We start from the raw sequence: 13,091 nt of genomic DNA, 5'->3' as shown, positions 1-13,091 counted from the left end.
AAAATGTGACTTTTAATCCTCCTAAGTTCAGGAAAGCCTGACTTCCCATTCCTCAGCTCAAGGAGCTGAAAGAAGTTGCAAACTTCCCAATGTCACTGAATTGGAGGACCCGAGAACATCAAGTATTTGGAAGTTTGCTTCCCATCTCAAACCTGCAGCTCATTTGCCTTCACGTGGTCCACTGAGAGTCAACTTCAAAACATGAACAGAGGCAAAAAATCTGGGCATTAATTGGTTTGCAAATGGTTTTCTATTAAGACATAATAATATGAATATTCAAACCTGAGAAAAATAAAACCACTCAGAATGATCAAAGCTGAGGCTAAAATGCATTTCAGAAGGAACAGCAACGCCCTCACCCCACATACGCCTCTCAGCACCTTCTGGCTCTGCAACTCCCTGACTGGAGGGGGAAACCGGGGTCAAGGTTCAGAAGGAGAGGAAAGAAGGGGCAGAAGGAGAGGAAACAGCCTCAAGTTACACCAGGGGACGTTTATGTTGGCTATTAGGGAAAATTTTTCGTGGAAAGGGTTTTTCAACCCTGGCACAGGTGCCCAGGGCAGTGGTGGATTCACCACCCGTGCAGGGATTTAAAAGCCGTGTGGATTTTGCACTTGGGGACATGGGTCAGTGGTGGACGTGGCAGTGCTGGGGTACAGGTTGGACTCGATGATCTTAGAGGGCTTTTCCAACCTTAATGATTCTGTGATTCCATCTTCACAGAGAATCCTCACAGTTCACCAGCACCTCAGCCATGTATAAATGTAGCTCAGATGTTGCTGGTCCTGTGGTGGTGGTTGGGAATCCCAGAAGAGGATGAGGTCTCATGGCCAAGACTGATGGTAGAAGAAGAAACCCCAAAGGGCAGAACTGCCTTGCAAATATTTTTGCCAGTATTTTGTGTTTTGAAGCTCACGCCTTCAGGTATTTTCCTGAAGACAAATTCACCAGTGTTGTCATGAGGATTTATTTAGTCATTCCTGCAGCAAAATACTGCTACAAACCTTGCTTACCTGGCAGCTGAGCTCCTTTCTTGCTGGTGATTCTTATCTCTGAGTTGAACAAAGCACATGAAATATGCTTTCATCTGATTGGGAAGCAGGTTAGAAGGATAAGAAGAGATAAGAAGGGACTTGTTTGCCAGCAGGATATGCAAAGATTACGGGAACGTTGCATCAGTCCTGCACAACAGCAAGGTGGCTGATGGAGCCTCTGAGAGGCAATAATCAGGACTCACCTCAAAATATATGGTGCACCTCATGTGCATTTTGTTGTGACTGAGCCTCTGGCACTTTTTTTGTGTGTGTATGTTTTGTTTATACACAAACCCCCAAACCAAAACCAACCAACCAGACCAAAAAAAAAACAACCCAGACCCCCAAAAGTGTTTATGATGTTCTAATGTTATGTGAATTTTTCTGTTATCTCACCTACTCCAGCTTCTATGAGCTGGACAGTGAAATTTCATAGAATTCTGTGACTTGGAAGGGACCCACAAGGATCATCGAGTCCAATTCCTGGCCCTGCACAGGACACACCAACAATCCCACCATATGCCTGAGAGGCTTGTCCAAATGCTCCTTGAGCTCCGTCAGGCTTGGGGCCATGACCACTGCCCTGGGGAGCCTGTTCAGTGCCTGACTACTCTCTCTGGATGAAGAAATTTGACCTAGTTCTGAAGGCATGCAACCCAGTCTTGCTCTCCTTGGCATTAGAAGTAAATTTAAGCAACCTCTTCTCTCCTTACCCATTTACTGCTCTATTTCAGCCTGTAAGTCCCATTAATTTTGTTTTTTGCAGATCCCAGTTTTACGAGGGAAAACGTTTGGATTTTATTGCTATCATATGCTGTGAAGGTTTGACTCAATATCTACTCTAAATGAGAAAAGTGTATAAAAAGAAAGTGGCCTTTTCTGATCCGAGGACCTTGCACAACACATGAACATTTTGTAACAGCAGCTGGTCCAAGGGTCCTACTGGGACATGAGATCCTGGCTTTGCTTTTGAGAAGAAATTCTTGCTTGTGAGGGTGAAGAGGCCCTGGCAGAGGTTGCCCAGAGAAGTTGTGGCAGTCCTATCCCTGGAAGTGTTCCAGGCCAGGCTGGACAGGGCTTGGGGCAACCTGGTCTAGTGGAAGGTGTCTCTGCCTGTGGCACAGGGTGGAATGAAATAGTATTTAAGGTCCCTTCTAAATGTGCCTTATTTTATGCACAGAGCAGCCCCATGAGCATCTGTAAGTCCTGCTGACACACTGAATCACATTGGAAAAAAAACCTTGGTCCTGTTTCAAAACCAGCCAAACTCCCATCATCTTCCCTGGGGCCAGGATGTTACCCTGGGACTCTCTGTACTACAAGCTGTTCTGTGCAGATGGACTCTGATCCTCTTCAAAGCTTCACTGGATTTCCTGGGGCTGCAGATGGCTCGGGGATCTCCTGCATGGAGCAGGGCTGGAGCAAGTGCTCAGAGGAAAGAGACAACAGAGCCACCAGCTTGGAGGGACTGCCATGTGCTGTAGCTGGACCAGCTTTGCAGATCATACAGCCTTCTGGAGCTTTCCTACTGGGTGATGGGCCAGAAGATGTCAAACAGGAGTCAGAGGAAGACAGCAGCAAAGTTCAAACCTGCGTGTGCTGCTAAACACTGCTTAAAATTCCCTGGAGGTTTCAAGGACAAAGAGCGATGTTAAACACCTCCACTCCCTTGGAATCCACCTTTTCCTAATGTCACTGTTTTCCAAACGATGGAAAACCAAGTATCCTCTCTAATGTGTGGTGAGAAGGTCAAACCCACTGCAATTTGGGAATATGATGCTTTCGACCAGGGCTTTCCCGAGGAAAACATTTCCCATAAATTTCTGACATTTCCAATCCTGGAAAAGTACTGCTTGGGCCACGAACAGTGGTAATCAGAAGGGGAAAAAAATAGGGAGATGTCTCATATGACCACGAGATGGCAGCTGGAGCCCGGGAAGTTCTTGGTGGACACAGTAGCTCCCATGGAAAACAGAGTCATTTGCCAACCCAGCCTGCATTTGGGAATATGCACCTGCACCGCGTTGGCTTTGAACATTTCTCGTGCGTGCTCTGAGTGGGAGAGCTCTGGAATATCTGATTACCCCTTTCATTTCCCAGCTCCTCTGGGCCTTCCTCGATTAGTCAGTATCAAATAAATGGTTTTAACCAATGTAATCCCTGTTGATAGGAAAACAGCAGTGCACCTGGTTTAACACAGCTGTTAGGATCCAGGCTGCTCCGACACCTAATTCAGCAGTGATCTGGAGCCAGATGCTCTGCCCTCCTCATGCCATGACTGCTCCTGTCTGCAATTTCTCCTCAAGCTGGACTTTAAAAGGCTAATTGTGCATGTTGTTAATCAATGATTGTGTTTCATTCCAGAGGAGACCACATTTCAGCAGCACTTTAAGCAAGCCCTTGGATGCCCTTCATCCCTGCAATGCAATTGGATGGGCTCTGCAAAGCTCTGGCCTGTGGAGGTGCCCCCTCCAAGGTTTGGGAGAGAAGTCACAAGCAGTTAAACAGCTCTCGATGCAGGCAGGGTGAGGCCTGAGGCTTCTCAGCCTTGTTAAGATCCTCACAGGGACCAGAGAAATGCGAACTGGAAAGCAGCACTTTAGGGCAGAAATTAATTATCCTGGTACAGTGAAGGAATGTTCATTTACATAGATGGATTTTCAGACCGTGGAAGAAGCACATGTGGTGGTCAAGGCAGTAATTTGGAAATCCTGCTGGGAAGCCATTTGGTTTGGAGCCAGCCTACATGAGAACTGTCAGTGCATTTGGCTGCTTTCCCCAGAAGTGACAGCGTGGTACGTTCCATCCCCACCTTTCCCAGCTGCTCTGCATATGCCAACACTGCACGGGAATCCTGCCCTTTGCATCGTGGAAAATATGCTATAATTTCCATATTTCTGCCTGTGGAGATCTTCACATGGTGTTCAGCCATCACCGCCCATCTTCACTCTGTTCCACCTCTGTAATTCCCTATTGAACCATTGTTTTCCCAGTTGGGGAGCTGATAATCACGACACAAACTGCTGCAGCGCCGAGCGATTTTCTCAGCTGAGCCAGGTAACAGCACCTGCCCCTTCAGAACCGCTTTAAAGAACAAAAGAAATTGGTGTTCAGTTTATAATTCATCTTAATGTGGCACTCTGGGGTGCTGGTTGGCACAACTGAAGCCAGAGGATGATGGCATGATTCCCCCAAGCTAGGACAGACCCACCCTCCTAAAGCCTGATACCCCTCAAGATGACCACATTGCCCATGATATCTCATGCCAGAAGAAAACATACCTGCTCCTCTCCTACCTTGCTTTTACCTGCCATGAGGAGACAGTTGCTAGGAGCTGTCACGCTTCTTGCAGCAGCAGGAGGGGATTTCTTGGCAATTGGGAAGTGATAGGAAACAGTCACTGTGGGAATGCTGAGCAGAACAAGGAGAAAATTGTTATCAGCCCTGGAAAAAGGTGAAGCAACATCACAGTGATTTCTGTGCTTCTTGAACAGTTTGGTTTGTGGGAAGGGAACTGCCACCACTCTGGGTGAATTTGTTTCCTCTCTCCAAAGAGTGTAAGCTGATTTTATAGGACAGGGGAACACAGCCGGTTCAGAGCTGTTGGCTTCTCTTTTCCCTGACCTATCGTGAGTTATTTACAAAGGTTTAGACCGAGTTAAAGCAAAGATGAATTTCGGAGCCTGTGGGTTAATATCTTGCAGCTGCTTTTCTGAGGCCTGATCCAAGGACCAACAATGTTACCAGGCACCTTCCCTCTGACATCAGGGGGCATTAGGATGGGATTTATGCATTTGGCAGAGGTTTTCTAATAATTTATTTAAACAATGGAGAGAGCAGCAGTGATTCAAGTCAGGCTGAAGGTTCAAGATTAGCACTGGAGTGCCAAGTCCTGTGGGTTTGCATGTGTTTGGAAATGGGGCACTAACCTCGTGAGTGATAGAGATCTCATGGGGGGGACAATTCCCACCCTATTCTCCCCTCATTTTCAAAGCTGTTGCATCCTGATGACACCCTCTTGCCGTCCTCAGGGCTCTGTGGGTTCTCAGGAGCCAGGTCATAGAATCATAGAATGGTAGAATGGTTTGGGTTAGAAGAGACCTTAAAGATCATCTCATTCTATCCCCCTGCCATGGGCAGGGACACCTTCCACTTGAATAGGTTGCTCCAAGCCCTGTCCAACCTGGCCTTGAACACTTCCAGGAATGGGGCAGCCACAGCTTCTCTGGGCACCCTGTGCCAGGGCCTCACCACCCTCACAGGGAAGGATTTTTTTGTAATTGGGTCATGCACTGATGGATTCACACTGCTCCTGTCCCACTGCTTTTTGAGCATTATCTACAACCAGGAAGCCAAGTGTCCATGGATGCAGTCAAACATCAGCTTCTGGAGATGATTCACCTGTACAATGTGATGCACTGGGTCCGTGTGTCTCGATGTGAAGCTGGTTCTGCAGCCAGGAGCTGGGATACCAATTGATGTCTCATGCAGTATAATGAGAGAACTGAAAAAACAGGAAAGCGACCTTACAAATCACATCAGGGATCATGAATTCCAAAGCCTGAAAGCCAGGAGGTGGGTAAGGAATCACAGAATCATTTAAGTTGAAAAATCCTTCTGAGATCATGGAGTTCAACCACTTCCCCAGCACTGCCAAGGCCACCACTGTCCCATCTCCCTAAGTGCCACATCTACAGGAAGATGAAAGGAGACATGAAGAAAAGTTAACCAACATCATCTCTTGGTCATTGCAGAGGGCAGTGTCTCCCTGCAGCAGAGCTGTTTACAGGCTTCAGTGATGTCCCTGGGAATTGCTAGGCAGTGCCTGCTGTGGGATGGGGCACTGGAAAGGGAATGGGCCTTTTCTCTGCTAAAAAATACAGATCTTCTGAGCCTTTGGGGTCTCCCTCAGCATCTCCTAAGCCCTCCCACAGTGCAGATGCAGTGAGAGGATCAGTGGGAAGAGGTGTGGGCTGTCATGTCCCAATTATACCCTCTGCTAGAGAGGACCCAGTGTGAGACTGCTGGAGTTCATAATGGAAGTGGAGCTGGAACTCAGTGATCTTTAAAGTCTCTTCCAACCCAAACCATTCTATGATTCTATGATCCTTTTTGCTTTCCTGTCCTGGCAGCATGGATTTGGCAAACCAGTGGATGAAAACTTGGAAGATCCCCTGGTTTTAATGCTCCTTGAGCATGTAAAGAGCAGCTCCTTCATGCAACCTGCTCTCTTGAAGCTGTTGGGGCAGGGCAGCTGAGCTCTTTTCAGGCATGAACACCAGTCTCTTGTAGGGATGTTGCTTCTGCAGCCTGGCCAAGGGAAGCACTTGCACAACTGCCAGCCCATCCCTTGGCCTGGCTGGGCCACAGCTGGGTTGCCATGGGTCCTGCCTAACCAGGGGCGGGCTCACAGCTGTGCCCCAGTTGAGTGGAGAACTTGGGATGATAAACAGCTGAAAACTGGGACATCCCTGAGGGGCTCTTTCCATAGTCATCCCCAGCCACAAATACCGGAGCTGTGATTTCTAAATCCCAGCCTCCAGATTTCTTTCTGGCAGATGTCTGCATCCTTTTCTCACTGCACTCCTTCAGTTTCTCGGTGCCCCTTCCCAAATTCTCGTGCACAGCATGGGATGACCTTGTAGATTCAGGGCCTGCAGTGAGCAGGCTTATGTCACCCAAAGCAAGAGGCTGCTGAAAGCAAGAGGTATAAAAGGCCAGTCTGGATGGAGCTTGCAGCAACCCAGTCCAGAGTATTGTCCCTGCCCTGGCAGGGGATTGGAATGAGATGAACTTTAAGATTCCTTTTAATCTAAACCATTTTATGAAAGAGAGTCATTCCCATCCTCAGGAAACTGGACCAGTGGATTTCTTGTCTGAAGATGTGCCCATTCATGCCGCTTCCTTACCTCTTTCCAGCAGCAATAAATAGAAAGATAAATCAGTGTTTTCTCAGCAGTGCCCATATCCGGAGCGAGGAAACTGCGCCGGTGTCACGGTCCCTTCAGCCTTTGCAGGAGAGTGCACTCCTGCCATCTCATGGACATCTCGTGAACAAGGAGGAATTTCTCAACAGGAAGAGGGGATTATGATGAATTTTTCTTCAAATCTAGTTCAACAGTCGAGAATTTAGCTAAGTATTAAACAGATTAATTTTTTTTTTTGCCTTTTTGCAGGCTTTTGATTGTGCAGTTTTCATAATGAGCTCAATGTGGTTGTTTCCGATTTGGCCTCGTAGCATCTGGCAGGGAGCCTCCGCCTGAATGTGAGTCTTGCTGCATCCAGATTTGATTCCTTTTCCTTGGCACGGCTTTCCCTCCTGCTGATGGAAGCTTTAAAGAAAAAAAAAAATACCATGACATCTGAAACACTGCCAAAAAACATCAACATGCTTTCTGGCTGCCATCTATTGTGCAATGCAAACCTCTTAAGATTTAATATTTCTAAAACTGCAGTGCACCTGCTTGCAAGAAAAACTACCTTGTCACATGATGACATGTTTTGTTAAATCACTTTAAAAAAAATTATTTATTAGCTTTAGAATCCCTCCCTTTGTCCTTTCTTTTTTCTTCTCCACCCCAAGATTTGTCCATGAAAAAATTCTTCCTCTTAGAATTGTGATTTGTGATTGTATGATGCATTTCCCACTCTCTGCTTTTGATAGATCCTTGTCTTCTATCTACAGTGAGTGGGTGCATTTGTCCTGAAGACACTAGTGCCTGCTAGACCCAAGCACCAGATAAAACCCCAGTTTGGCCCAACTGGGAATTTGCCAGTGCCTGCAAGGTCACGTTGGTTCAACCAGCTCTTCACTACCCATCACTGGACTGAAGAGGGCTCTGCTGTCTGGCCAAACCTCTCTGCCTGCCACAAAAGAAAGTTTCTTCTTCTGTTTGATTTTTTTTTTTCAGTTGCTTTTCAAGGTAGATTTCAGCTCCGCAGGTGCTTTGCTGGGGTGGGAATCTGAAACGAGAGCTGGATGTCGCAGGTGAGCTCAGGTGGGCCAGGGGAGCTCAGAGTGGAGAAGTCTCCTGAGAAACAAGTGGCATCGCTTCATTTTGCTCCCACCTGGTAGATCAAAGTATTTCTCATCGATAACGACTCACAAGTCGCCTTCCAGGTGTCACAGAGATAAGGTGCTTTGCTCAGGTTACACTTTCCTGTTGCTGCACAAACAACGTGTGCTCACTTCACAGGGATTGCTCTTGAAAGACCTTTTCCTAGTTTTCAGAGGGGTGGCAGCATAGTCTCACTTCCATTTCCCTTTGCCAAGTCGTCTTTTGAGTCCCTTCATGCTTCTTCCACCTTCAGAAGATGTAACACCACTAGAGTTTTCCACAAATAACCAAAAAGCCATGTTGTTTTGCTTCACCCAATATCTGGCAACCTGGCCTGTGGGAGAGTGAGGACTGAGCCTAAGTCTGTGATCTCCATCACCTTTATGGTCACTGGTTTTTTCATTGCATTTGGCCTAGTGGAAGGTGTCCCTGCCTGTGGGGTTTTGGAATGAGATAGTCTTTAAGGTCCCTTCCAACCCAAACCATGCTGGGATTCTGTACCTGTTGCACAATGACAATGATCAGAAATCCCCCGGGAGACAAACACAGCCTCATTTCTGTCATGTTTGAGCCCTGTCTGGGATGTTTAAACACTGTTGAGACCATGGGGGGAGATTGTCAGAGGAGTTTAAGAGCCCTGGGCATCTGGCCTCTGGCTGCTGAGCTCCTGGCTTCCTCTGGCCTCTCATCTCCTTCCTCCCACAACCCACAACCTGCTTTTGATTCTCCACAACTAGAAAGGCAAAAGTGCCTGTTCAGGTTTCCTTCCTTCTCTGGCTCCCTAGCCTTTGAGGGAAGGATCCTGGAGAGCTTTTGAGGTGGATGAATTTAGCTGCTCCATCTGAAGAAAAAAAAAATAAACCCGAAGTTCCCTGTTGCTCGGAGGTGCTCCAGGGGGAGGATTTCAGCAGCTGAACATTGTAACTGTGGGTTCCCTCGGGTGGGTCAGAAATAGCAGTCTCTCTTGCACTCATTTTACAAGTGAGGAGCTGAGAAGGCCAAGGAGACCTACTTAAAGTCCTGCAAGAACCCTGCAGTAAAATTCAGTGCTCCAGTCCCTTCAGAGCAGATGTTAGAACTTCCAGTGTCTGCCCTCTAGCAGCAAACTGAGGCGAGGAGGAGTTCACATTGCTGCTCCAAGCTTTGTGTCTGTGTTACCAGCCCCTGTAATGTTTAATTAGAAGAGGTGGACATAGGCAACTTCTTCCTCTTCTTGGCTGTGCATTGTTGCAGGGGTGGGGGGCAGCTCATAGTGACAGACAAATGCACCAGGCTCCCAAACCACCCGGTGCTTTCAGCAGTTGCTGAATGAATGGAGATCTCAGTGAAGTTTGTCCATATTTATCTGTGCTGCATACAGCATATGAGGGTCAGCTAATTACAAGCTGTACCACCACACGCAGAAATGATCCTGGAACAGTTTATTGGAGCAACAGGAAAGCAGGTTCAGGACAGCCAGGGATAAATGCACTAACTATAGAATGTTAATATATGCAGTGCCATTTTGTGACAGGCCATGGGTAAATCCGCCATTTTGGGACAGGCCATGGGTCAGTCCACCATTTTGGGACAGGCCATGGGTCAGTCCGCCATTTTGGGGCAGGCTGTGGGTCAATCTGCCATTTTGGGGCAGGCTGTGGGTCAGTCCGCCATTTTGGGACAGGCCGTGGGTCAGTCCGCCATTTTGGGGCAGGCTGTGGGTCGATCCACCATTTTGGGACAGGCTGTGCATTTGGCCGCCGCCATTTCAGTGTGGCCCACAGGCATGTGGAGCAGCAGCCATCCCACTGACACAGAGCTCGCCCTGCTTCCACCCCCATTTCCCACCTGGTTGTTTTGAGCCAGCCAACCATTCCTCTCCCACACCTTCCCCACGCACAGCCCCATGGGGTGCTCCCTGCTGCACTGGAGCTGTTTGCCTCACCTCTTGCCTCTGTCTCTCACCCACAGCTTGCCAGACTCCCAGGGGAAGATTCAGCAGTTTCAAGGGTCTCCTTCAGAAACAGAAAGACATGTTCCCCCCAGGAGGTGGTGCTTTGGCCAGAATTTCCCCTCAGAAGATGCCAGTGCCCTCAGGCCCCAGGTGCTGTGGCAACTTTGTAGAGCACCACGAGGGGTGTTGCTGTATCGTGCTTGCCCAGAGAGCAAGTGGAGCACCAGTGGTTGCACTCAGGCCAGAATTCGGCTCTCACATGCTTGCTCTACCTACTCTAACCCATGCATTTTGTCCTAAAACAGTTTAAAACCAAATGATGCAGCTTAAAATCTTAAGGACCCATGAAGGAAGAATATGTTACCGTGAGATGAGCTAATGGGACTTGAGCATAAGAATCCTGTAGGAGAGAAAACAAAAGCCAATAAAGGCAGCCTTGGTCTACCAAATCCTTAGGAAGTTGTCTGAGGGACCTTTCTCCCTGCCTGATGTCAACACAATGACAGAAGTCCACTTGAAGGTGTCAACTGGTCAGAGTTTGCAGCAGTGGGAGGAGGGCAGCACCGTGACCTGGGAGGGGGTGATTGAGGCATCCTCAGGGTGGTGGAAGGAGCACAGTGTGTTCTCCAGCAGCCATTCCCTCACAAAGGCACACTCCAGCTCTGTGCGGACGATGATGTCTCTTGCCAGCATCTGCTCCACAGTACCTAAAGCAAGGTGGGAGGTGTGTCCCAAAGACAGGTTGCAGGGAAACAAAGAGGGGGCAGAGAACACAGTCCTCATGAAGGCTCCATCTTTCAAGGGCACTGCTCATCCTGATGGCTGTAGCAGCACCAGGGAGAAATCATTCCAGAAGAGCTCCCTGAAAACATGGAGGAAGTGGCTACCATCCACCACCGTGGAAGTACCTCCACCGCCTCAGCACTTCCTCCTCTTCCTCCTCCACCCCCATGTCACTGCTGGAGCTCTCCTTCTAACTGCTGCTGACATCCTGGCAGCTTCTTTTCTGGAGGCACCAGCAGAGCCCAAAGAGCAGGACAACGACTAGAGAAAGGGCCCAGAACTGCCACAGTCGCAAGACATTCCTGAGCACGGCTCCCCAGGACATGCAGCTCTCAGCTGGGGTTGTCTGCTCCATCTGCTGTGCAGGACAATTCATCTCCTCATCCCCATAGCTCTGGAGAGGGACCAGTTTTTCCAGTTGCCCCAAGGCAGGAGCACAAACATGTGGGGGAGCCTTACTTCCACCATCAGAGAAACCAGAGCCCACCAGAGAAGTGGTTCTGCTGCAAAATGCTCCCCGAGTCTGCAGCAGCTGCACAGCCTCACTCTCTGCCCGTGATCCTGGCAAAGGGATGCACAGACACTCACAGACACAGCATTTGCTCAGGCACCACATTTATGGGCAGCTCGGTAGGGAGTGCAGCTCCCAGAGGGAATGGACTCTCTGGGAAAGGGAGGGCAGTCAGTGTCCAGGTGGGACTGGGAGTCTCTGGTTCCAGGCTCTTTCCACGGCCCCTTCAGCTGTAGAGGAAAGATGCAGCAGCAATTCCCACTGCCGACAGAGCAGCCCTTCTCTGTATCCAGCGCTCCCAGAGAGGTGGCATCAGATCCCTGGGAGGGTTCAGTGTGTGAGATGCATTAAAGGGATAGAAACTGGGCAGAAATGAAACCCCCTTGAGTTCCAACTTGTCATCTGAGAGCTGAAGTGCCAGGTACAAATAATTTCTGATTAGAACCAGTTCAGCAGTACAGGTCTGTTTGAGTTCAATAAGAAGTTGCACAATCCAGATTCTGGAATGTTTTATTGAAACAACAGGAAAGCAGGTTCAGGATTACTGGGGATAAATGCACTAACTGCATGTTAACTACTGTCATGGGTTTGAAAAGAGATGTTAGAACATTTTCCCAAGTGCCCCCCACCCAACCCCACCTGTTTCTTCCCGGATGGGACGGGGGTGGGGTGGGATGGAGCGGGGCCGCACGCGGCGGGCAGCGCAGGAGCAGGGGGAGGGAGGGGGAGCACAGAGAAAGACCGAGAGAGAGAGACCGACCCATCTCAGAGCAAGGTATTCTGCTTTCAAGACTGCCTGTGGGGAAAAAAGGACTTTTTTTTTCGTTGCTGGCTGCAAGCACACATGGCTGCGAGCATCCTTCGAACTGCCGGGACAGTCCTGCCTTTTCCCCGCCTCCCTCCACGGGTTGCCGTGGGTTTCTCCCCCCCCACCTGGCGAACTGGGACTTTGTTTTGTTTCTTCTGAAATTTTTGATTGCACCATTTGTTGTTTATTCAGATTTTGTTAATAAAAAGCTGTTTCTTTTCCTTTTCCACACTTCCACCTGAAGTGTCCTAATTTCTAAGTTGTAATCTTGTTAAACTAATACAACTACTTATAAAGTAACTCCCATTAATATAGACAGTGTCCATGACGAGGTGTGAGCCCCACAAGCGCAGCTCTGTGTGTGAGCACCTCTTTCAGGGGCCATGAGCAGGAGTCCTTTGAGCTGATATCAACAGAGAGATGTTCTCCTGCAGGGCCTCTGGGTGGGCATCCATATCGTGCACCAGGTGCTGGAAGAGATTGAGTGGTTCAACCTCCCATCTCCTCTCTTCCCTCCTCTTGTGAAGAGAGCACAGAGCACATTCTGATGCTGCTGGTGGTGTTGGGACAGGTTGGTGGATGCTCTTCCTGCCATCCCATGGGTCTGACTCCCATCTGAAGTCTTCAGCCCTGAATCAGTGCCTTCAAATGACAGTTATCTCCCCTCCTTCCTTTTCCATTCTGCACTTGAGTAGACCAACATTTCGTTTGCCACAGAACAGACCAGTTCCCAGTTCCCATATTGTGGAGCTTTCTGCCATAAATCAGCCTGATAGGTTTATTCTCTACGTAATGGGAAATTATGACAAATGCAGCTGTATAATCTAGTTAGTAACTCACCATAATGACTGCTTCTGGGGTGATTTATGGGTTTTGTCATATGTGAGCTTTCAGAACATTAGAGATTACATTTTTCACACTTTTTTTGTTGGAATCTCAGTTTATTAGACTTCACTGCAGCATT

At 48.5% G+C, this 13,091-nt stretch overlaps 1 long non-coding RNA gene across 1 annotated transcript; it reads right to left on the bottom strand.

Annotated features, from left to right (window-relative positions):
• Positions 1 to 3,319: 3,319 nt before the first annotated feature.
• Positions 3,320 to 10,189, bottom strand: LOC108641336. Its single transcript, XR_001921901.3, has 3 exons — positions 10,017 to 10,189; positions 6,944 to 7,366; positions 3,320 to 4,445 (listed from the first exon to the last, which is right to left on the bottom strand). It is a non-coding gene; the product is annotated as an uncharacterized LOC108641336 (long non-coding RNA).
• Between the last annotated feature and the right edge of the window lie 2,902 nt (positions 10,190 to 13,091).

This window comes from Manacus vitellinus, unplaced genomic scaffold (genome assembly GCF_001715985.3).
Source record: "Manacus vitellinus isolate BGI_N305 unplaced genomic scaffold, ASM171598v3 scaffold_6_pilon, whole genome shotgun sequence".
Taxonomy (NCBI): Eukaryota; Metazoa; Chordata; class Aves; order Passeriformes; family Pipridae; genus Manacus; species Manacus vitellinus.
This window is presented reverse-complemented; position numbering and strand designations above follow the sequence as displayed.